Genomic DNA, 24,389 nt, shown 5'->3' with positions numbered 1-24,389 from the left:
CAATTTTTAATTTTAATTTTTATATATGTGTTATATACATATTATTTTTGGTTTCCTTTCATTACATTTTCTTTTTGTACATATGTAAGTTTTTCTTTCTTTCCTATTTTGGGATCTAGTTTCTATTAACAAGCAGACCAAATACACCTAGGATCTAGTTTTTTGTTTTGTTCTGCTTTGTTTTTTGTTTGATTTTTCTTTTTCCTTTTTCAGGTTTGTTTTGTTCTTTTTCCATTGTTGTTGTTACTGTTGTCTTTTTCTCTTTCTTTCTTCTATTTTTCTAGACATAATGGCAGGATGGAGAAACTCACCCCAAAAGAAAACAGGAGGGAGTACCCACTGCCAGGGATTTAATCAATATGGGTGTAAGTAAGATGTCAGAACTAGAATTCACAACAATGGTTATAAAGATGTAGCTGGGCTTGATAAAAGTATATAGGAGAGTAAAGAATTCCTTAATGCAGAAATAAAAGTCTCTAATCAGGCCAAAATTAAAAATGCTATTACAGAGATGCTCTAACGGTTAGGATAAAGGAAGCAAAAAAGAGAGTCAGGACTATAGATGACAAAATGATGGAGAATGAAGAATCTGAGAAAAAGAGAGGAAAACAACTACCAGATCATGAAGGCAGGATTTGAGAAATCAGGATTCCATAAAGTGAAATAATATTCAAATAATAGGGGTCCCAGAAGAGAAGGAGGAGAGAAGGAAGAGAGAATGAGTGGGGCAGAAGTTTTATTTGAACAAATTATAATGGAGAACTTCCCTAATCTGGGGAAGGAAATAGGCATTCAAATCCAGGAGACACAGAGAACCCCCCTCAAAATCAATAAAAATAAATCAACATCGACATATAAGAGTGAAGCTTTCAAATTTCAAAGATGGGGAGAAAACCCTGAAAGCAGCTCAGGACAACAGGTCCTTAACCCACAAGGGTAGAAACAGAAGGTTGGCAGCAGACCTATCCACAGAGATCCAGCGAGACAAAAAGGACTGGCATGATACAGTCAACATGCTAAATGGGAAAAATATGCAGCCAAGAATACTTTATCCAACAAGGCTGTCATTCAGAATACAGAGTGGATAAAGAGTTTCCAGGACAAACAAGAACTAGAGGAATTTGTGAACACTAAACCAGCCCTACAAGAATTATTGAAGGGGAATCCTTTGAGTGAAGAGAGAGCCCAAAAGCAACAAAGACCAGAAAGGAACAGAGATAATCTAGAGAAACAGCAACTTTACAGGTAATACAATGGCACTAACTTCATATCTTTCAATAATTACTCTGGATGTAAATGGATTAAATACTCCAATCAAAAGACATAGGGTATCAGAATGGATAAAAACACAAGACCCATGGTGATGCTGCTTACAAGAGACTCATTTTATAAGATTTTTAATTTTTTTTATTCATGAGAGAGACAGAGTGAGAGCGAGAGAGACAAAGACAGAGACAGAGACACAGGCAGAGCGAGAAGCAAGCTCCATACAGGGAGCCTGACGTGGGACTCGATCCAGGGTCTCCAGGATCACACCCTGGGCTGGAGGTGACGCTAAACCGCTGAGCCACCGGGCTGCCCAGAGACCCATTTTGACCCACAGACACTTCCAGATTGAAAGTGAGGGGGTGGAGGACAATTTATCATGACAATGGACATCCAAAGAAAACTGGAGTAGCCATCCTTATGTCAGATAAACTAGATTTTAAACCAAAGACTGTAATGAGACATGAAGAAGGACACTATATCATAATAAAAGGGCCTGTCCAACAAGATCTAGTAATTGTAAATATTTATGCCTCTCACTTGGCAGCAGCCAATCATATAAACCAATTAATAACAAAATTAAAGAAACTCCTAGGTAATAATGTAATAATAGTAGGGGATTTTAGCACCTGCTCACAGCAATGGACAGATTATCTAAGCAGAAGATCAACAAGGACACACTTTGAATGTGTGTCCTTTGACATACTGAACAGGGCTTTGAATGACATACTGGACAGGACGGACTTAACAGAAGAATTAATACCTATTTTTATGAAACAGTTCAAAATATAGAAATGGAAGGACAACTTCTAAACTCATTCTATGAGGCCAGCATCACCCTTGTCCCAAAACCAGGCAAAGACCCCACCAAAAAGGGGAATATCAGGGACTAATATCCCTGATGAACATGGATGTAAAAATTCTCACCAAGATACTAGCCAAGAGGATCCAACAGTACATTAAAGTATTGTTTACCAGGACCAAGTAGGATTTTTCACAGACCTGGATCAAATAATCCTAAATTTTTTATGGAACCAGAAAAGACCCCGAATAGCCAAAAGGATGTTGAAAAAGAAAACCAATGCCAGGGGCATCACAATGCTGGACTTCGAGCTGTATGACAAAGCTGTGATCAAGATGTGCCCATTTCTTGGGCACCATCAAGTGTGGTCCTGGCACAAAAACAGACACATAGATCAATGGAACAGGATAGAGAGCCCAGAAATGGACTTCAACTCTATAGGCAACTAATAGTCAACAAAGCAGGAAAGAATATCCAATGGGAAAAGGACAGTCTCTTCCATAAATGATGTTGGGAAAATTGGACAGCCACATGCAGAAGTATGAAACTGGACCATTCTCTTACACCACACACAAAGATACACTCAAAATGGATGAAAAGAATGAAACTGGACCATTCTCTTACACCACACAGAAAGAGACACTCAAAATGGATGAAAGATCTAAATGTGAGACAGGGAATCATCAAAATCTTAGAGAAGAACACAGGCAACAAACTTTTTGACCTTAGGTGCAGCAACTTCTTGTAAGACACATCTCCAGAGGCAAAGGAAACAAAAGCAAAAATGAACTATTAGGATTTCATTAAGATAAAAAGCTTCAGCACAGCAAAGGAAAGAGTAGACAAAACCAAAAGAAAACCTACAGAATGGGAGAAGATAATTGCAAATGACTTATCAGTAAAGGGCTAGTACCCAAGATCTGTAAGGAACTTACCAAACTCAACACCCCCCCCCCCAAAAAAAACCAGTCAAGAAATGGGCAGAAGACATGAATAGATATTTCTCCAGTGAAGACCTACATATGGCCAACAAGCACATGAAAAACTGCTCCACATCACTTGGCATCAGGGAAATACAAATTAAAACCGCAATCAGATGCCACTTCATACTGCTGAGAATGGCTAAAATTAACAAGACAAGAAACAACAAATGTTGAAGAGAATGTGGAGAAAGGGGAACCCTCTTGCACTGTTGGTGGGAATGCAAACTGGTGCAGCCACTCTGGAAAATAGTATGGAAGTTTCTCAAAAGATTAAAAATAGAGCTACCATATGACCCAACAATTGCACTATAGGTATTTTTTCCAAAGGATACAGCATAGTGATTGGAAGGGGCACTGCACCTCAATGTTTGTAGCAGCAATATCTACAATGGCCAAAGTATGGAAAGGGCCCAGTTGTTCATGGAGAGATGACTGGATAAAGAAGAACTGGTGTATATAAACACAAAGGAATATGACTCAGCCATCCAAAAGAATGAAACCTTGCTATTTGCAAGGATGTGGATGCAACTAGAGGGTATTATGCTAAGCAAAATAAGTCAGAGAAAGACGCCTAACTTCTGATCTCATTCATGTGGAATTTAAGGAACAAAACAGATGAACATAGGGGAAGGGAAGGAAAAATAAAATAAGATAAAAACAGAGAGGGAAGTAAACCATAAGAGATTCTTAATTCTAGGGAACAAATTGAGGGGTGGTGGGTGGGAGGATTGGGTAACTGGGTGATGGGCATTAAGCAGGTCACTTGATGAAATGAGCACTGGGTGTTATATGCAACTGATGAATCACTGAATTCTACCTCTGAAACCTATAAAAATTCTGGATATAATCTAGATATTCTTCAACATATGGATCATTAAACAAATTGTGGTACCATGGAATACTACTCAGCAATAAAAAGGAACAAAGTATTGATATACTCAATAATCTGGATATGTCTTCAGAGAATTATACTGTGTGAAAAAAGAACTATTCCAAAAGTTTACATACTGTGTGATTCCAAATACATGACAAAGTAGTGAAAAGGGGAACAGATGAGTAATACCAGATGAGGAGAAGGCAGGGCAGGAAGGAATTAGGTGTGGATATAAAAGTGCAACATGAGGAATTTTTAAAAAGATTTTATTTATTTATTTATTCATGAGAGATAGAGAGGCAGAGACACAGGCAGAGGGAGAAGCAGGCTCCCTGCAGGGAGCCCGATGTGGGACTCAGTCCCAGCACCCCAGGATCATGCCCTGAGCCGAAAGCAGACGCTCAACCACTGACCCACCCAGGTGTCCCAACATGAGGGATTCTTGTGTTGATGGAAACATTCTGTACTGACATTGACTGCATGGGTGTCAATACTGTGGTTTTGACGTATGCCATAGTTTTACAGGATGAGAAAAGTGAAATTTCTCTGCTGTATTTCTACATGTACTGTGACTCTACAATTATCTCAAAATATAACATTTAATAATAAAAAACCCAAATGAATAATATTATGGCTTGGATTCTCTACAGGTAAAAAAGAGTTAATATAAAGGATAAGTTGGGATAATTGGCAACATTTAAATATTTACTGTATACATTAGAAAATTGTATTGTATCAATATTAAATTTCCAGATTTTGACAATTGCCCTTGCTTTACGTAAGAAAATTTCTTTGATCTTAGGAAATACTTTGGATTATCTAGGGGTGGTGAATCTTGATATGCAATTTCCTCCCAAATAGTTCAGCAAACAAACAACACTGATGTAAAATATATACAGGGTGTGTGTATGTGCGTGTGTGTACACAAGAGGGAAAAGTAATTAAGCAACTGTGCTGCAACGTGAATACTAAGTAAAGAGTATATGGGGTATTGTAATATTTTTGTAACTTCTCTGTTTATTTTCCAAATATAAAATATTTGATTTATTTTTTAAATTTTATTTATTTATGATAAATCATAAATAAGAAAGAAAGAGAGCGAGGCAGAGACATAGGCAGAGGGAGAAGCAGGCTCCATGCACCGGGAGCCCGACGTGGGATTCGATCCCTGGTCTCCAGGATCATGCCCAGGCCAAAGGCAGGCGCCAAACCGCTGGGCCACCCAGGGATCCCTAAAATATTTGGTTTAAAGAGTCCTCCATTAAGGCAATAAATTGCCAGAGGATACAGAATAATTTAGGAAAGGTAATAGATGTTAACCAGTACTCTGTTTTAGTTCCACCCTGTCATCCATGCCAGGAAATTGAAACTTAAGAGTTCTGTTTGACAGCTTCAATTTATCTCCACTCACTTCTTCTTAAGAGAATATGTTTGTTTACCCAAAGGAATTCTATGAGAGAGATTCAATCTATATACCTGAAAAGCAAATGTATAATTTGTTTTAGGAACCATGCAAAATAAAATAAAATTTAAAATAAAAAAGCACATCTTGATAAAATGCAGAGGAAAATAGACAAGTTGTGGAGAGAAAAAGCAAACCGGTCACCTGAAAATAGATGTGTTTGTGGACAAATGAGCTATGGAAAGAACTACCAATTATGTACTTTATTAGTCATTGATTTTTTCCTTTTTCTTTTTTTTAAAATTTATTCATGAGACACACAGAGGAGAGAGAGAGAGAGAGAGAGAGAGAGAGAGAGAGAGAGAGAGAAAGAGAGGCAGAGACACAGGCAGAGGGAGAAGCAGGCTCCATGCAGGGAGCCTGAAGTGGGACTGGATCCCGGATCTCCAGGATCAGGCCCTGGGTTGAAGGCGGCGCTAAACTGCTGAGCCACCTGGGCTGCCCATTTTTCCTTTTTCTTAAAACATCACTTGCCCCTATCCCATGCAACAAAGTCCGTCCTTTTCCTAGAACAAAAATTAGCATCAGGTTCTATAAATTGTTCATCATTTTTGACAATTAACTTTTCTCTAAGGAGAATAACTAGATAATTCCATAAAGTCAGCCAAGCTTCTTCCTCTCTGACCAAATTTTTAGGCAGAATTTCAATTTTAGCACTTAGGTGTGGCTTTTTTGTCTTGCGCTTTAAATTAAAAAGGGAAAAGAGAACGAAATCCATTTGCAATTTTCAGTGACACCGTGCAAGCTACAGAAAATACTTCTCAGGGCCCAAACTTTATTTTGAAACAATTATTACTCAGGTTCAATTTAAACTCTTTCTTGCAGTATTTACCCCAAAGATACAGATGTAGTGAAACACGGGGATACCTGCACCCCGATGTTTCTAGCAGCAATGTCCACAATAGCCAAACTGTGGAAGAAGCCTCCATGTCCTTTGACAGATGAATAGATAAAGAAGATGTGGTCTATGTATACAATGGATTATTACTCAGCCATCAGAAGAGATGAATACCCACCGTTTGCTTCAAAATGGATAGAACTGGAGGGTATTATGCTGAGTGAAGTAAGTCAGTGGGAGAAGGACAATCATATGGTTTCACTCATACGGGGAATATAAAGAGATTATAAGGGAAGGAGAGTAACTGAGTGGGAAAAATGAGAGGGAGACAAACCACCAGAGACTCCTAACTCTGGGAAACAAACAAAGGGTTGTGGAAGGTGAGGTGGGTGGGGGATGGGGTAATGGGTGACGGGCACTGAGGAGGGCACTTGATGGGATGAGCCCTGGGTGTTATATTATACGTTGGTAAATCAAACTTCAATAAAAACAAATGAAAAAAAAAAAAAACCCTCTTTCTTGCCTAGTTTTGAGAAATGTCAACCAGTGCGTTCAAAGAGCACCATCTTGTTAGATCTCGCCACCCTAAGTTTTAAGGAGAAGTAAATAGTTGACTTCTTTCCTCCTTTTCCCACTGTCCCATGTCTGTCCTCTGCTGGCTTCTCAGAGTGGCAGCAGGACACAGCACAAAGACGTCGTCCTGGGCGCCACATCTCAGTGAACCTACAGCCATCGAGTTCACGATGCATGATTTTGTGATAATGAAAGACAAAATGTGACAAACGACTGTAAGGCGCATCCTAATTACCAGGATCCCAAAGTGGCAAAAAAGAGACCCCTGTATTCCTGGACAAAGGGCAGGAAAAGGGCAAGGGCCGCAAGGACCGCAAGCACAGCACAGATCTTATTTATTTATTTATTTATTTTTATAAATTTATTTTTTATTGGTGTTCAATGTGCCAACATACAGAATAACACCCAGTGCTCATCCCGTCAAGTGTCCACCTCAGTGCCCGTCACCCATTCCTCTCCACCCCCCGCCCCCCTCCCCTTCCACCACCCCTAGTTCGAATCCCGGAGTCAGGAGTCTTTATGTTCTGTCTCCCTTCCTGATATTTCCCAACATTTCTTTTCCCTTCCTTTATATTCCCTTTCACTATTATTTATATTCCCCAAATGAATGAGAACATACACTGTTTGTCCTTCTCCGATTGAAGCAAATGGTGGGTATTTGTCATTTCTTTCTTTCTTTCTTTCTTTTTTTTTTTTTTGTATTTGTCGTTTCTAATGGCTGAGTAATATTCCATTGTATACATAAACCACATCCTCTTTATCCATTCATCTTTCGATGGACACCGAGGCTCCTTCCACAGTTTGGTTATTATGGACATTGCTGCTATGAACATCGGGGTGCAGATGTCCCGGCGTTTCACTGCATCTGTATCTTTGGGGTAAATCCCCAACAGTGCAATTGCTGGGTCGTAGGGCAGGTCTATTTTTCACTCTTTGAGGAACCCGCACAGTTTTCCGGAGCGGCTGCCCCAGCTCACATCCCCCCCCCAGCAGCACGCATCCTGACAAGGGAACGCGTGTGGCTCCCGGGCTCCCCGAGCCCCCGGGGGGCGGGGCGTCGCCGGCCCCCGAGCCTCCCCCACGCGCGGAGGCCGCCGGCGCAGCCAGCCGCCCGCTGAGTTTCGCTTTCTGTTCTGTGGGAAACGAAAGCTGGGCGGCCGCAGGGGCGGGGCGGGGCGGCCGCAGGGGCGGCGCGGGGCGGGGCGGGGCGGCGCGGGGCTCGGCTCGGCCCGGGAGCCCGAGGACGCGGCCGCGCCTGTGCTCTCCAGCGGCTGCTTCGCGGAGCTTGCTGCGGGCAGGAGCAGAGAAGGCTTCTTGGAGGCTCCCTAGCGTCGGACTTCGAAGTGCAGGCTTGGCTGTCTCGTGGAGCTTGAGGCAAGTTGGGTGCTAAATTCTCATCCAGACAAGTCATTAAAATTGTTCTGGAATTTGCCTTTTCCCACTGAACAGTATACGATGGACCTCTTTTCATAGCAAAACATAGATACATCAACCTCGTTTAGAAAAATTGGTACATAATATGGCAAGTACATTATTTATTTAAACAATTCATAGACATTAGGTTGTTTCCAGTTTTTATTGGTATAGATGATGCAGCAGTGGATATCATTTTATGTACACATTGATGTGAATATACAAATATATTTGTGAAAAATTCCTAGATGTGGAATTGCTCAGTCAGCGGATGTATATATTGAGAAATTTGAAGGATTTTGTCAAAATGTGCAATCAGAGTATTTTAATCTTGATCTTCCTCCAACCTCTTTGCCTTTTTTTTCCTGGAAGAGAACTAAATTTAGATCTGTTGAAACATAAAACTTCATTCCAAAACTCTTGAAAATATGGGTTTCAGAGTGTTTGAAAATTAAAGCGGTAGCTTTAACTGCACATTTTATAGCAGTGAGGTAGTTATACTTTGAAATTACTCCAGAAAAACAAAGCAATTATTTACTTAGTATTTTATTTAAAAATTTTAGAGGGGGGAAGGGGCATTGGAAGAGGGAGAGAGAAAACCTTAAGTGGGCTCCACCCTGAGTGCAGAGCCCAAGGGGGGGAGCGGCGGGGGGGTGGTGGTGGGGGGCTCAATCTCAGGACCCTGCAATCGTGACCTGAGCCAAGATCAAGACTCAGAGGCTTAACCAACTGAACCACCTGGGTGCCCCTTAAATAAGGCAAATGTTTAAAAACATTTCTTTATAGTGTTATGTGGTGGCAGTGAGGTGGGGAGGAGTTTAGATCTAGATACCTAGGCTATCTAACGTGTTCATAAGAACAAAATAAGTAGGAGGGAGTAGGAGAGCAGTTCCATCTTGATTTATGGAGCACTATCAAAGAACTTTTTTTTTTTTTAAATGTTTTTTTTTTTAATTTTTATTTTATTATTTATGATAGTCACAGAGAGAGAGAGAGAGAGGCAGAGACACAGGCAGAGGGAGAAGCAGGCTCCATGCACCGGGAGCCCGACGTGGGACTCGATCCAGGGACTCCAGGATCGCGCCCTGGGCCAAAGGCAGGCGCCAAACCGCTGCACCACCCAGGGATCCCACTATCAAAGAACTTTAAAAAAGTTTTTTTTTTCCTTTTTCACTATTAATAATGTGTTGTGCTTTTGGCACTTTTACACAATGATGGGCTTGCAAAGGGGAAATACTTAATATGTACACAGCCTCAAAGAAGATAAATCCTAATGCCTTCCACATGAGTTGATTCTTTTGGAGAGAGTAGTCTCAAGATTCATTCCGTCTTATTTGGGGTTTCATCTGGTGTGCTCTAAGCGGTGTACACAGCACATCACCATTACTCAAGAAGCAAAACACATGATTAAGGATAAGGTCTAAATTTGTTGTTGCCATGATGATTTGGATTTGGAAGACTGTGATATGGTTTGTATCATGTCATAGGCATGTTAATTTTGTTCCTTTTAGGCCATTTAAAGACAGTCAGTTTTCCTGACTGGAGAGCCTAGTTGTGGGGAAGAGCCCAGCCCAGGTAGAGACCCAGACCACTCAGTTTTCCTGCATCACATTTTTTGCTGTTTCTTGGAAGACTGATTGATTCTGTGGCCACAGTGATGGTGGACTTAGACCTGCTTCTATCATTCACATCTCCTACTTATTTTAAGGATAAAAATTTGGGGGAGGTTGGGAGCCAAATTAGTTTAGTTCTTTGGAACCAAAAAGCATTTAAAAAATAATGGACTGCATTTAGAGCAATTTTAGGTTCACAGCAAAGTTGAACAAAGTTGGGAGATACAGAGTTCCTACAGATCATTCCCTCCCTCTGCCCCATCGAGACCATTATTAACACCTGGCACCAGAGTGATACATTTGCTGCAATTAAAGAGCCTACAGTGACACCATCATTATCACCAAAAGTTCATACTTTACAACATGGTTCACTATTGGTGTCATATGGGTTTTGACAAATGTATAATGACGAGTATCTACCATTATAGTATCATACAGAATAATTTCACTGCCCTAAAAATCGTCTGTTGGAGCAAACTTTTTGAGTCAGGGCTTGAGTTTGAAAATTCACTTTCCTTGAAATAAAACCATCTTTTTTTCTCTGGTTGATGCTTCTTGCCACCTTCTTAGTTCAGCCGCATGTTCTCTGATCACTCTGCCTTTCTCCAACCTTCTTAGACCTCTAGGTTTCATTTTCCTTCATTTTGTAGCCACACCTACCTGTTTCCCCTCTATGATCAGCTCTGACGATTGCCCTTTTGGAATCTGACCTGCCAGCTTACCCAAATGATACTCTTCACTGGGTTTTACTGCTATATTGGGCTGACATAAATAGTTTTGAGGGCTTAGTGGAGTATAGAACAATGTCTCTGGAAAACACAGGCTGGTCCTGTTCTACTCTGTTTCATCAGATTTCCCTCAGTGTGGTCTTAGAATCCTATTTCTTGCTCATGGAATTGCCAGCTGCCATCATTTCTCTCTTAGTTTAACCCTTCATGATGAGCCTTATAAGACTATGAGACTATTTTTTATTTATTTAATTTATTAAGGGACTATTTATTTTTTAATATTTTTTATTTTTTTAAAAATTTTATTTATTCATGAGACACACACACACACACACACACACACACACAGAGGCAGAGACACAGGCAGAGGGAGAAGCAGGCTCCCTGTGGGGAGCCCAATGCGGGACTCGATCCCAGGACTTCGGGGCTACATCCTGAGCTGGAGGCAGATGCTCAACCATTGAGCCACCTAGGCGGCCCTTTAATTTTTTTTTGTTTTGAGTAATCTCTGCACCCAACATGAGGCTTGAATTTACAACCCCAAGGCCAGGAGTCCCATGCTCTACTGACTGAGCCAGCCAGGTGAAGAGACTATTAAGACTGCTTATGACTGTTGAAAATAAATGCCAAGTAAAAGAGGTTATAATCTGGGTCATTTAACTTGATTTATTAATATATGTCAATTATATGTTTAGGTGTTTTCCAATTTCAGATTTTCACATTTGCTTTACATTTTGTAAAAGAATTAAGAAAAAGAAATTCTAACAATTCTTCTCATTCTTAACTTGTTAATTTTTTGGAATTTGGAATAGGAACACTATTGCCAAAAAGTTCCTTTAAGAGATATTAAATCTGTCCCCTAAATGAATTATTGCTTATTTTAAAATTGCATATTAATTAATTACAAGAAGTTTGGAAATTAAGAGAAATAATTTTTAAAAAATGATTTGTAATCCCACCAGTGAGAATCACTCTTAATTGACATTTTTGGCATATTTCATCCAGGCTTTCCTCTCTCTCTTAGTTCTATTTATGTTTAAAATATTAAGTTAATACCATGTGATTTTTTTTTAATAATTTCTTTTTTATTCAGTGAAATATTAGTCATTTTCCCATCTTTCTTAGTCTAAAATGATTTTAATGTCACTATAGTATTTCATTTTATTAGTGTGTCATAATTTAGTTAACTTTTATTGTTGAATTTCCTTTTTTTTTTCTTTTGGCCAATGTAAGTAGTGCTTTAGCTCTTAGATTTGAAAGCATCCTTTTATTTTTTTTGTCAGTTGACAACAACAAAAAAATCCCCCTTTGAAATATCATCTAATGTTAATTAAGGAGGAACAAAAAGATATTTAAAAGAATAGACAAAATGGTAATAGAGTGATTTCACTCTCCTAAATACTGCACTTTTCCTCATCAGTGTTTCATTTTATTTGTAAAATGCATAAGGAAAATAGGCCATAAAAATGAATCTCTTAAATAGATCTTTATATGTATCTCTGATTATTTTTTATTTATTAAGTTTTTATTTTAATTCCAGTATAATTAACATAGTGTTTTATATTACTTTCAGGTGTACAATACAGTGATTCAGTAATTCCATACATCATCCAGTGCTCATCACAACAAGTGCACTCCTTAATCCCCATCACCTATTCCACCCATCAACTACTTTTTTAATCAGTATTAATTGGTACTCTTTCAGCTACAAGTAACAGGAAGCTTTCCCTTTCTTCCTTTTATTTTTTTAAGAGTTTATTTATATATGTTCATGAGAGACAGAGAAAGGCAGAGATATAGGCGGAGGGAGAAGCAGGCTCCCCGCGGGAAGTCTGATGTAGGTCTCAGTCCTGGGACTCTGGGATCATGTCCTGAGCCAAAGGCAGACGCTCAACCACTGAGCCACCCCGGTGCCCCAGGAAGCTTTTTCAAAGTAATTTTATTTTATTTTTAAAGTTTTTATTTATTTATTCATGAGAGACAGGCAGAACATAGGCCAAGAGAGAAGCAGGCTCCATGCAGGGAGCCCGATGTGGGACTCTATCCCAAGACTACAGGATTATGCTCTGGGCTGAAGGCAACCACTGAGCTGCCCAGGCTTCCCACAAAGCAATTTTAAAAACAGCTGAGGAGGGGCACCTGGTGGCTGAGTCAGTTAAGTGTTTGCCTTCAGCTCAAATCATGACCCTGGGGGCCTGAGATCGAGTCCTGGGTCAGGCTTCTTGCTCAGTGGGGAGTCTGCTTCTTCTTCTCCCTGTGGCCCTCCCCCTGCTTGTGTTAAAGTGTTCTTTCTCTCAAATGAATGAATTAATGAATGAATTAATGAATGAATAAAATCTTAAAAACAAAACAAAAACCAAATCAGCAGAGGAGAGCCTGAGTGGAGAAATTTGGTGGGGGGGGCAGCTTGAGGGCTTCTCTTGGCCTCAGAATTCTGTCTCAGTTTCTTTCCCATCTCTTGGTTCTGTTTTCTGTTAGTGGCTCTTCTTTGGCTGGTGGATTTTCTTTCTGTGGTAGAAAGGATGATCTGATTTATTTTTTCCCAGCTCAGAATGCCTTCTGACAAGTCTAAGGGTTGATGATGATCAGCTCTGATTAGATCACATGACCATTGCTAAAACAGCCACTGAGGACACCATGTGGTCAGACCTGGATCATGTTTGAGCCAGAGAGTGGGTGTGAGCAGTTGGGATGAGCTCTACCTAATCATCAAAGTATGAAAATGGAGATATTTTTTATTTTTATTTTTTATTTTTTTTTTTATATAATAAATTTTTTATTGGTGTTCAATTTGCCCACATACAGAATAACACCCAGTGCTCATCCCGTCAAGTGCCCCCCTCAGTGCCCGTCACCCATTCACCCCCACCCCCCGCCCTCCTCCCCTTCCACCACCCCTAGTTCGTTTCCCAGAGTTAGGAGTCTTTATGTTCTGTCTCCCTTTCGGATATTTCTCACACATTTCTTCTCCCTTCCCTTATATTCCCTTTCACTATTATTTATATTCCCCAAATGAATGAGAGCATATAATGTTTGTCCTTCTCCGATTGACTTACTTCACTCAGCATAATACCCTCCAGTTCCATCCATGTGGAAGCAAATGGTGGGTATTTATCGTTTCTAATGGCTGAGTAATATTCCATTGTATACATAAACCACATCTTCTTTATCCATTCATCTTTTTTTTAAAAAGAAAAGGTGATTTTGCTACCTAAAGGCAGGCAGTGGGCTGGCAGAAATGACAGATGTTGACTGATCATTGTTGAGGTTGTGATACATGTTGCCAAATTTGTGTCAAGGCTGGCTGTAGCAGCTTTTACTCCCAATGGCAGAGTGTGGAATACTTGTAAAATGGGTAAGTATGGAAAGTTGGTTGGTACCGCTAGACCTGCTCCCAAAAGCTTTGTATCTTCCATATTTTTGCAAATAAGCAACATGAGGTTTTCACTAATGACTTCCTTAAATGCAAATAAAACAACCAGGAAATCATGCACTTTTAGAGAAACTAACAGAACAATTTTCTTTTTTTTTTTAAACTATATATATATATATATATATATATATATATTTTTTTTTTTTTTTTTTTTAATGGTAGTCACAGAGAGAGAGAGAGAGGCAGAGACACAGGCAGAGGGAGAAGCAGGCTCCATGCACCGGGAGCCCAACGTGGGATTCGATCCTGGGTCTCCAGGATCGTGCCCTGGGCCAAAGGCAGGCGCCAAAAGGTTGTCGTCTGGCATTGAATCCTGTATGTCACTGGTCAACCCTTGACATCTTAAGCTTCTTTAGTACTTGCTGTCTAGAACATTTTCGCAAGCTTTAAGGCATATGTACATAGCCAGAAATCTTGTTGAACTGCAGATTCAATTCCATAGGCCTGACTGGGGACTAATAAATGCTTTTTAATAGACTGCCAGAAAATGCTGATGTTGCGGTCTGGAGACCTGCTTTTCTTTTCTCTTAAAAATTTTTTAATTTAAATTCAATTTAGGGGAATCCCTGGGTGGCTTGGCAGTTTGGTGCCTGCCTTCAGCCCAGGGCGTGATCCTGGAGTCCCACATTGGGCTCCCTGCATGGAGCCTGCTTCTCACTCTGCCTGTGTTTCTGCCTCTCTCTCTCTCTCTCTCTCTCTCTCTCTGTGTCTCTCATGAATAAATAGATAAATAAAAAATCTTTAAAAAATGAATTCAATTTAGTTAGCAAATACTATATAATTAGTTTCAGTGGTAGAGGTCAGTGATTCATCAGTTGCTTATAACATCCAGTGTTCATTACATTAAGTGCCCTCCTAATGTCTATGACCCAATTACCCCATCCTCCCCCACCTCCCCTCCAGCAGCCCTCAGTTTGTTTCCTATAGTTAAGAGTCTCTCATGTTTTTTTCCCTTTCTGTTTTTATCTTATTTTTCCTTCCCTTCCCCAATGTTCATTTGTTCTATTTCTTAAATTCCACATATGAGTGAAATCAGATGGTATTTGTCTTTCTCTGACTGACTTATTTTGCTTAGCATAATACCCTCTAGTTCTATCCATGTTGATGTAAATGGTAAGTATTCATTTTTAGTGGCTGAGTAATATTCCGTTATATATCTATATAAATATATCTATTTCTATATCATCTATCTCACTTCTTCTTTTTCCAGTCATCAGTTGATGGATATTTCAGCTCTTCCCATAGTTTGGCCATTGTAGACATTGTTGCTATAAACATTGTGGTGCATATGCACCTTCAAATCAATGTTTGTATCCTTTGGATAAATACCCAGTAGTGCAATTGCTGGGTCAGAGGGTAGCTCTATTTTTAACTTAACTAGAGGGAACCTCCACACTGTTTTTCCAGAGTGGCTTCACCAGTTTGCATTCCCACCAACAGTGTAAGACGGTTCCCCTTCACATCCTTACCAACATCTGTTGTTTCCAGAGTTGTTCGCTTTAGCTGTTCTGAGAGGCCTGAGGGGTTTGATTTGTATTTCTCTGATGGGAAGTGATGCGGAGCATTTTTCATGTGTCTGTTGGCCATGTGTGGGTCTGCTCTGGAGAAATATCTGTCCAGGTCTTCTGCCCATTTCTTGACTGGAATTTTTGTTTTTTGGGTGTTGAGTTTGATAAGTTCTTTATAGATTTTGGATACTAGCCCTTTGTCTGATTTGTCACTTGCAAATATCTTCTCCCATTCTGTAGGTTGCCTTTTAGTTTTTTCAACTGTTTCCTTTGTTGTGCTGAAGCTTTTTATCTTGACGAAGTCCCAATAGTTCATTTTTCCTTTTGTTTTCCTTGCCTTTAGACACATCTTCTAAAAGTTGCTGCAGCTGAGGCCAAAAAGGTTGTTTCCTGTGTTCTCCTGTATGATTTTGATGGATTTCTATTTTACATTTAGATCTTTCATCCATTTTAAGTTTATTTTTGTGTATGGTGTAAGAAAGTGGTCCAGTTTCATTCTTCTGCATGTTGCCGTCCACTTTTCCCAACACCGTTAGTTGAAGAGACTTTTTTTCCATTGGACATTCTTTCCTGCTCTGTTGAATATATTACTTGACTATAGAGTTGAGGGTCCATTTCTGGGTTCTCTGTTCTGTTTCATTGATCTATGTGTATGTGTTTGTGCCAGTAGTGTACTGTCTTGATGATCACAGCCTTGTAAAGTAGCTATATTATGATATGATATGATGTGATATGAGAACATTGTGATACCCAGGTTTGGTATTCTTTCTCAGCATCGCTCTGGCTATTTGGAATCTTTTCTGGTTCTAAACAAATCTTAAGATTATTTGTGAAGGAAGCTCATGGTATTTTTTTAAATATATATATATATATATTTATTTATTTATGATAGACATAGAGAGAGAGAGAGGCAGAGACACAGGAGGAGGGAGAAGCAGGCTCCATGCCGGGAGCCCGATGCGGAACTCGATCCTGGGACTCCAGGATCACGCCCTGGGCCAAAGGCAGGCGCTAAACCGCTGAAGCTCATGGTATTTTGATAGGGATTGCATTGAATGTGTAAATTGCTCTGGGTAGCATAGACATTTTCACAATATTTATTCTTCCAATCCGTGAGCATGAAGTGTTTTCCATTTCTTTATATTTTCTTCAATTTATTTCATAAGCTTTTTGTAGTTTTTAGAGTATAGATCCTTTACCTCTTTGGTTAGGTTTATTCCTGGGTGTCTTACAGATTTTGGCACAATTGAAAATGGGATCGATTCCTTAATTTCTCTTTCTTCAGCCTCATTGTTAGTGTACAATTTAGAAATGCAATTGATTTCTGTGCATTGATTTTATATCCTGCCACATTGCTGAATTGCTGTAAGAGTTCTAGCAATTTTAGGGTGGAGTCTTTTGGGTTCTTCATACACAGCATCTTGTCACCTCTGAAGAGTCAGAGTTTAACTTCTTCTTTGCCATTTGGGCATACCGTTTATTGCTTTTTGTTGTCTGACGCTGAGGAACCAATTTTTTTTTTTATTGGTATTCAATTTGCCAACATACAGAATAACACCCAGTGCTCATCCCGTCAAGTGCCCACTCAGTGCCCGTCACCCATTCACCCCCCCACCGCCCTCCTCCCCTTCCATCACCCCTAGTTCATTTCCCAGAGTTAGGAGTCTTTATGTTCTGTCTCCCTTTCTGATATTTCCTACCCATTTCTTCTCCCTTCCCTTCTATTCCCTTTCACTATTACTTATATTCCCCAAATGAATGAGACCATATAATGTTTGTCCTTCTCCGATTGAGTTACTTCACTCAGCATAATACCCTCCAGTTCCATCCACATTGAAGCAAATGGTGGGTATTTGTCGTTTCTAATGGCTGAGGAATATTCCATTGTATACATAAACCACATCTTCTTTATCCATCATCTTTCGATGGACACCGAGGCTCCTTCCACAGTTTGGTTATTGTGGACTTTGCTGCTATGAACATCGGGGTGCAGGTGTCCTGGCGTTTCATTGCATCTGTATCTTTGGGGTAAATCCCCAACAGTGCAATTGCTGGGTCGTAGGGCAGGTCTATTTTTAACTCTTTGAGGAACCTCCACACAGTTTTCCAGAATGGCTGCACCATTTCACATTCCCACCAACAGTGTAAGAGGGTTCCCTTTTCTCCGCATCCTCTTCTTGGTGAGTATTTTGACATCCATGCTAATCAGGGACATTGGTATCTAATTTTCCTTTTTGATAGGGTCTTTTAAAAGTTTATTTATTCATGAGAGACATAGAGAGAGAGACCAGGCAGAGGGAGAAGCAGACTCCCTGCAGGGAGCCCGAAATGGGACTTGATCCTGGGTCCCCAGGATCCCACCCTGGGCCAAAGGCGGCGGCGCTAAACCGCTGAGTCACCGAGGCTGCCTTTGATAGGGTCTTTTATTATTATTTATTTATTTATTTATTTATTTATTTATTTTTTAAGTTGGCTTTGCTTTTATTTTATTTTGTTTTTTTTTATAAATTTATTTTTTATTGGTGTTCAATTTGCCAAAATATAGAATAACACCCAGTGCTCATCCTGTCAGGTGCCCACTTCAGTGTCCATCACCCAGTCACCCCCACCCCCACCCACCTCCCCTTCCACCACCCCTAGTTCGTTTTGATAGGGTCTTTTAAAAAATTATTTCAAATATGTTTGTTGGAATTCGAGTACACATTTCAACAGAGCTTATAATTTGATAGCATATTTATGCACACACCTTTATCAATTTCCTATTGTTCTGTGGTCTACTCTTAATACTAAAACAATATTGATCTGTTATAAACGCAGATACATATTGAAGCTGCCAAGATGGTGTCTTTCACTGAAGAGGAATTTATCCAGGCACTTGAATGGGGAAATTCATAAATGATCTACTTTATAATTAAAGTATTTTTACTCTTTATAAGTAAGGAAGATAGTTGGTGAAAAGCAAATGAAATCAAAGCAACTCTGGAGAAATCCCTGTTTAGATTTAGGGGATACAGAATTGACATGTAATTATTAAAGGAAATATTTTGTAAAATAATAAGAATTTAACTTTTGGTTCTTTCTTGTGACCCACTTGCCCGTTATGTTCTAGTTATTCAGCTTTAGTTCATAAATGATAGTTTGTGTGATAGAAATTCTGTTAAGTTCTTATTGACAATAAAGCCCTTTGAAATTCCTCAGTCTTAACATTCTCTTTCTTTAGAGTATAAAGAAAAAGATACTTTGGCCAAATATGGGAAGTAAGGTTCCATTTTTTTTTTTTTAGCATGTTGAGTTTCTTTTCTTTTTTTTTTTTTTTTGTATATTTTTTTATTGGAGTTCGATTTGCCAACATATAGCATAACACCCAGTGCTCATCCCGCCAAGTGCCCCCCTCAGTGCCCATCACCCAGTCACCCCCAACCCCCGCCCACCTCCCTTTCTACCACCCCTAGTACATTTCCCAGAGTTAGGTGTCTCTCATGTTCTATTACCCTCTCTGATATTTCCCACTCATTTTCTCTCCTTTCCCCTTTATTCCAGGAGTAAGGTTCCTAAAACACAAATACTTATGGAGCTATAGTCTGAATGAAGATGCAGGAGAAGCTCTAAGCAGCACAAGTTGTATGGAGAAATTAGTTTCCTGAGTTTGGCCCATCATGTATTTTTATATATGGAGGTTGTGATGTGGTATGGAACTCAGATCTTCAAATTATCAGTACAAGAGTTTGACTAAAATCAATTTTGCAGCTAAAAATATTCTGTAATTTTTAAAATCATAAAGAAAATATTTTCTTATAATTGTTTACAAATCATGAATTACAGAGATGCTTTTAGAAAATCCAAATAGATTACATTTCAGTGATAGTGAATCCATAAAATGAAAGTTATAGTGACATCTAGCGGTAAAAACAATCCATGTTTTACCAATTTTGTGTGTGTGTGTTTTTTTTTTTTTAAAAGATTTATTTATTTATTCATGATAGACATAGAGAGAGAGAGAGAGAGGCAGAGACACAGGAGGAGGGAGAAGCAGGCTCCATGCCAGGAGCCCGACGTGGGACTCGATCCCGGGTCTCCAGGATCGTGCCCTGGGCCAAAGGCAGGCACCAAACCGCTGAGCCACCCAGGGATCCCCTTGTGTGTGTTTTTTTATTGGAGTTCCATTTGCCAACATACAGCGTAACACCCAGTGCTCATCCCGTCAAGTGCCCCCCTCAGTGCAGGGAACCTGACGTGGGACTCGATCCCAGGTCTCCAGGATCATGCCCTGGGCCAAAGGCGGTGCTAAATTGCTGAGCCACCCAGGCTGCCACCAAATCTTGATGGTATCACTTGTCTTCACAAATTCCATTCCTTTTTCTAAATTCTTCACCAAGCATATTGATATCATTCTCTTTTTTAAATACCCCTGAAGGGAGATATCCTAGTAATTTTGTAGCATGTTCTCTAAGAAGTTTTAGTCTTCTTTAATAATTCCATTAATGCATCCTTGTCTTCTTTGCTACAACTGCCATTCTTCCAGTTCATGTTGTTTGTAAGGGACTGGTTATGACGTTCTTCAGTGAGTTTTTTCACAGACCTCCTGTGTTCTAGTTGCTTCATTCTTTGTTTCTGAGCATTCATCAGTTCTATCTGATCATCCTCAGCAAACTTAGCAAGCATAGCCTTTCAAAAATTTTACTCTTCCTTTTGGCAGCCTGGAGAACTAGTTCCTTCATGGCCATTTATTCTATAAAATTTTGCTTCAACTTCTTTTGCTTTCTCAATTTCTCTTCTGCTTTCTCTTTTAGTTTCATCTTATGTATTTCAGCTTGTTCTTTCTGGTATTATTCTTGTCTCACTTGTTCCAGATCTTCACGTTGCCACAGCATGTCTTCCAGTTTCTGAGTCAGCATATTCTGAAGCTGTAGCCTTTTCCCCTCATTTTCTTGAACTTTTGCCATCCAATCTTCTTCCTTTCTTTTTATTTATTTATTTATTCTTTAAATTTTTATTTATTTATGATAGTCACACAGAGAGAGGCAAAGACACAGGCAGAGGGAGAAGCAGGCTCCATGCACCGGAAGCCCGACGTGGGATTCGATCCCGGGTCTCCAGGATCGCGCCCTGGGCCAAAGGCAGGCGCTAAACTGCTGTGCCACCGAGGGATCCCTCTTTTTTTTTTTTTTTAGATTTTATTTATTAATTCATGAGAGACAGACATAGGGAGAGAGAGGCAGAGACACAGGCAGAGGGAGAAGCAGGCCCCATGCAGGGAACCCAATATGGTACTTGATCCCAGGTCTCCAGGATCAGGCCCTGGGCTGAAAGCAGCGCTAAACCGCTGAGCCACCCGGGCTGAGCCACCCGCGCTGCCCATCCGATCTTCTTCACTTTGTTGCTGCATGTTGGCAAATTCTATGATTTTTCTGTTTTTTTCTTCCATCTTATCACACTTCTTCCTTCTTCTTTCTGAAACTCTTCTATATACCTTTGAGTTACATTCATTTTTTCTAACTTTTGTTGTCTTTCCAATTGATCTTCTTCATAGATTTTCCAAACAATTTCATCAATCATGAGTGTCTCTTTCAGGAACTGCTCATACACTTCCTGCTTTCTCTTTTCTTGTTCTTCAAGTTGTTTCTCTAAGTCCAGATAATACTGTGTTTTTACTTTATTTCTTTTGTCCTCTGCAGCAGTCTCTTCCTTTATTGCTCTCTTATGTTATTCCATCATGGTTTTGGCTATTTCAGCACACTGTTTCATTTGCTCATATTTAATGGTATCCTTCTCTGCAATCTGAGCTGCCCTTTCTTTATTCATGTAAGCTGCTTTTAATTTTCTTCAATTCTCTGAGCTTAATACTGTTTTCTCTTATTTGTCGCCTCATCTTTTTATCCGTTAGACTATCATGTTTTAGTTTTGCCAATTTCACAGCCAATTTTTCTTCTTGTTCAAGCTGGAGTTCCTCAGTCTTTTGTTTTTTTCTGCCTTTTGAATGGCCTCTTCCATATCCAACTCAAATTGTTCATTCTGTAATAATCTGAGGAATCTCTTGTGCTCCACGCAGTCATCATTTTCATTCTGCACCACCTGGCCCCTGACATTATTCTATATCTTTCTTAGTGATTACAATTGTTTGCAGTGATTTATATCTACTGATTTCTGATGCCTTTCACTGAAGCTCAAAGTTTACCTTCTAGAAGCCATCCTGGCAGAGGAAAATTCCCCTCTTGGGCTCTAGTGGCCACCATCTCCCACTGCAAAAGCTGTGGTGGGCCTCCTTTTTGGTAGGGTCTTTGTTTGGTTTTGAGGCCAGAGTAACACTGGCCTCAAAGAACAAGTTTGGAAGTTTTCTTTCCATTTCTATCTTTTGAAATAGCTTCCATAGAATAGGTATTAGTTGTTCTTTAAATGTTTGGTGGAATTCCTTTGGGAAGCCATCTGGCCCTGGACTCTTGTTTCTTGGGAGGTTTTTGATGACTGCTTCAATTTCCTTGATGGTTATTGGTCTGTTCAGGTTGTCTATTCCTTCCTGTTTCAGTTTTGGTAATTTGTAGGTTTCCAAGAATGCATCCATTTCTTCCCATTCCTGCCTAATTTGTTGGCATATAGTTACTCATAATACGTTTTTAAAATTTTTTGTATTTCCTTGGTGTTGGTTGTGATCTCTCCTCTTTCATTCATGATTTTATTAATTTGAATCTTTTTTTCTCTTTAATAAGTCTGGGTAGGGGTTTATCTGTCTAATTAATTCTTTCAGTGAACCAGCTTTCATTGATCTGTTCTACTGTTCTTCTGGTCTCTATTTCATTGAGTTCTGCTCAATCTTTATTATCTCTCTTCTTCTGCTTGGTTGAGGCTTTATTTGCTGTTCTTTCTTTATTTCCTTTAGGTGTAAGGCTAGCTTGTGTAGTTGATATTTTTTTTAATTTTTGAGAGAGGCTGTTACTGAAATGTATTTCCCTCTTAGGACCACCTTTGCTGTATCCCAAAGATTTTGAACAGTTATATTTTCATTTTCATTATTTTCCATGAACCTTTTTAATTCTTCTCTAATTTCCTGGGTGACCCATTCATCTTTTAGTAGGATGCTCTTTAACCTCCATGTGTTTTAGTTTCTTCCAAATTTCTTCTTGTGATTGAGTTCTAGTTTCAAGGCATTGTGGTCCGAAAATATTCAGGGGATTATCTTTTTTTTTAATTTTTTTTAATTTTTATTTATTATTTATGTATTATAGTCACAGAGAGAGAGAGAGAGGCAGAGACACAGGCAGAGGAAGAAGCAGGCTCCATGCACCGGGAGCCCGATGTGGGATTCGATCCCGGGTCTCCAGGATCGCGCCCTAGGCCAAAGGCAGGCGCTAAACCGCTGCGCCACCCAGGGATCCCCTGCAGGGGATTATCTTAATCTTTTGGTATAAATTGAGACCTGATTTGTGATCCAATATGTGGTCTATTATGGGGAAAGTTACATGTACACTTGAGAAGAATGTGTATTCTCTTGCATTAGGATGGAATATTCTGTATATATTTGTGAAGTCTATCTGGTTCAGTGTGTCATTCAAAGCCCTTGTTTCTTTGTTGATCCTCTGTTTAGAATATCCTTTGCTAAGAGTGGAGTGTTGAAGTTTACTACCAATAATGTATTATTTAAAAAATTTTTTTTTTATTTATGATAGTCACACACACACAGAGAGAGAGGCAGAGACATAGGCAGAAGGAGAAGCAGGCTCCATGCACCTGGAGCCCGATGTGGGATTTGATCCCGGGTCTCCAGGATCGCACCCTGGGCCAAAGGCAGGCGCCAAACCGCTGCGCCACCCAGGGATCCCCCAATAATGTATTATTATTTATGTGTTTCTTTACTTTGGTTATTAATTGGCTGATATGATTGGCTGCTCCCATATTAGGAGCGTAAATCTTTATAATTGTTAGGTGTTCTTGTTGGATAGACCCTGTAAGTATGATATAATGTCCTTCTTCATCTATTACTACAATCTTTGATTTAAAAACTAATTTAGGGATCCCTGGATAGCTTGGTGGTTTAGCACCTGCCTTCGGCTCAGGGTGTGATCCTGAAGTCCCAGGATCAAGTCCCACATCGAGCTCCCTGCATGGAGCCCACTTCTCCCTCTGCCTGTGTCTCTGCCTCTCTCTCTCTCTCTCTCTCTCTCTCTCTCTCTCTCTCTGTGTCTCATGAATAAATAAATAAAACCTTTAAAAAATAAAATAAAATAAAAACTAATTTATCTGATGTGAGGATTACTACCTCAGCTTTCTTTTGAGGTCCATTTGCATGGTAAATGGTTCTCCACTCCCTCATTTTCAGTCTGAAGGTGTCTTGAGGTCTAAAATGAGTTTTTTGAGATAGCATAAAGATGAGTTTTGCTTTTTCATCCAATCTGATATCCTGTGTCTTTTGACTGGAGCATTTAGCCCATTCAAATTTATTGTAACATTGAAAGATAGGAATTTAGAGCCATTGTATTACCTGTACAGTCCCTGTTTCTGCAGACTGTCTCTGTTTCTTTGGGCTCCCTCTTCACTTACAGAATCCCCCTTAATATTTCTTACAGAGCTGGGTTGGTAGTCACATATTCTTTCAGTTTCTGTCTGTCCTGAAAGCTCTTTATTTCTCCTTCCATTAGGAATGACAAACTTGCTGGTTAAAGTATTCTTGGCTCCATATTTTTCTCATTTAGTGCCCTGAATATATCATGCCAGCCCTTTCTGTCCTGATAGGTCTGTGAGGATAGGTCTTCTGTCAATCTAATATTTTTCCTCGTATATTAAGAGTCTCTTGTCTTGAGTTGCTTTCAGGATTTTCTCTTTATCTGAAATTTGCAAGCTTCACTATTATGTCTGGGTGTTGATCAATTTTTGTTGGTTTTGGGAGATGTCCTCTCTAGCTCTT

General features: G+C 39.7%; 1 protein-coding gene and 1 pseudogene across 2 annotated transcripts in view; one reads left to right on the top strand and one right to left on the bottom strand.

Moving 5' to 3' along the window:
• Positions 1 to 8,032: 8,032 nt before the first annotated feature.
• The window catches only part of USP18 (ubiquitin specific peptidase 18), a 71,710-nt gene continuing 55,353 nt past the window's right edge, over positions 8,033 to 24,389 (top strand). Inside the window, exon 1 of one of the 2 annotated variants that reach the window (XM_041736674.1) lies at positions 8,033 to 8,172. The gene's annotated coding sequence lies outside the window, so the exon portion shown is untranslated. The remainder of the gene's footprint in view (positions 8,173 to 24,389) is intronic. The other variant, XM_041736672.1, reaches the window with a different exon arrangement.
• LOC121480256 lies at positions 19,700 to 21,682 on the bottom strand (annotated as a pseudogene).

The sequence above is a fragment of the Vulpes lagopus genome, chromosome 21, assembly GCF_018345385.1.
Source record: "Vulpes lagopus strain Blue_001 chromosome 21, ASM1834538v1, whole genome shotgun sequence".
Classification (NCBI taxonomy): domain Eukaryota; kingdom Metazoa; phylum Chordata; class Mammalia; order Carnivora; family Canidae; genus Vulpes; species Vulpes lagopus.
This window is presented reverse-complemented; position numbering and strand designations above follow the sequence as displayed.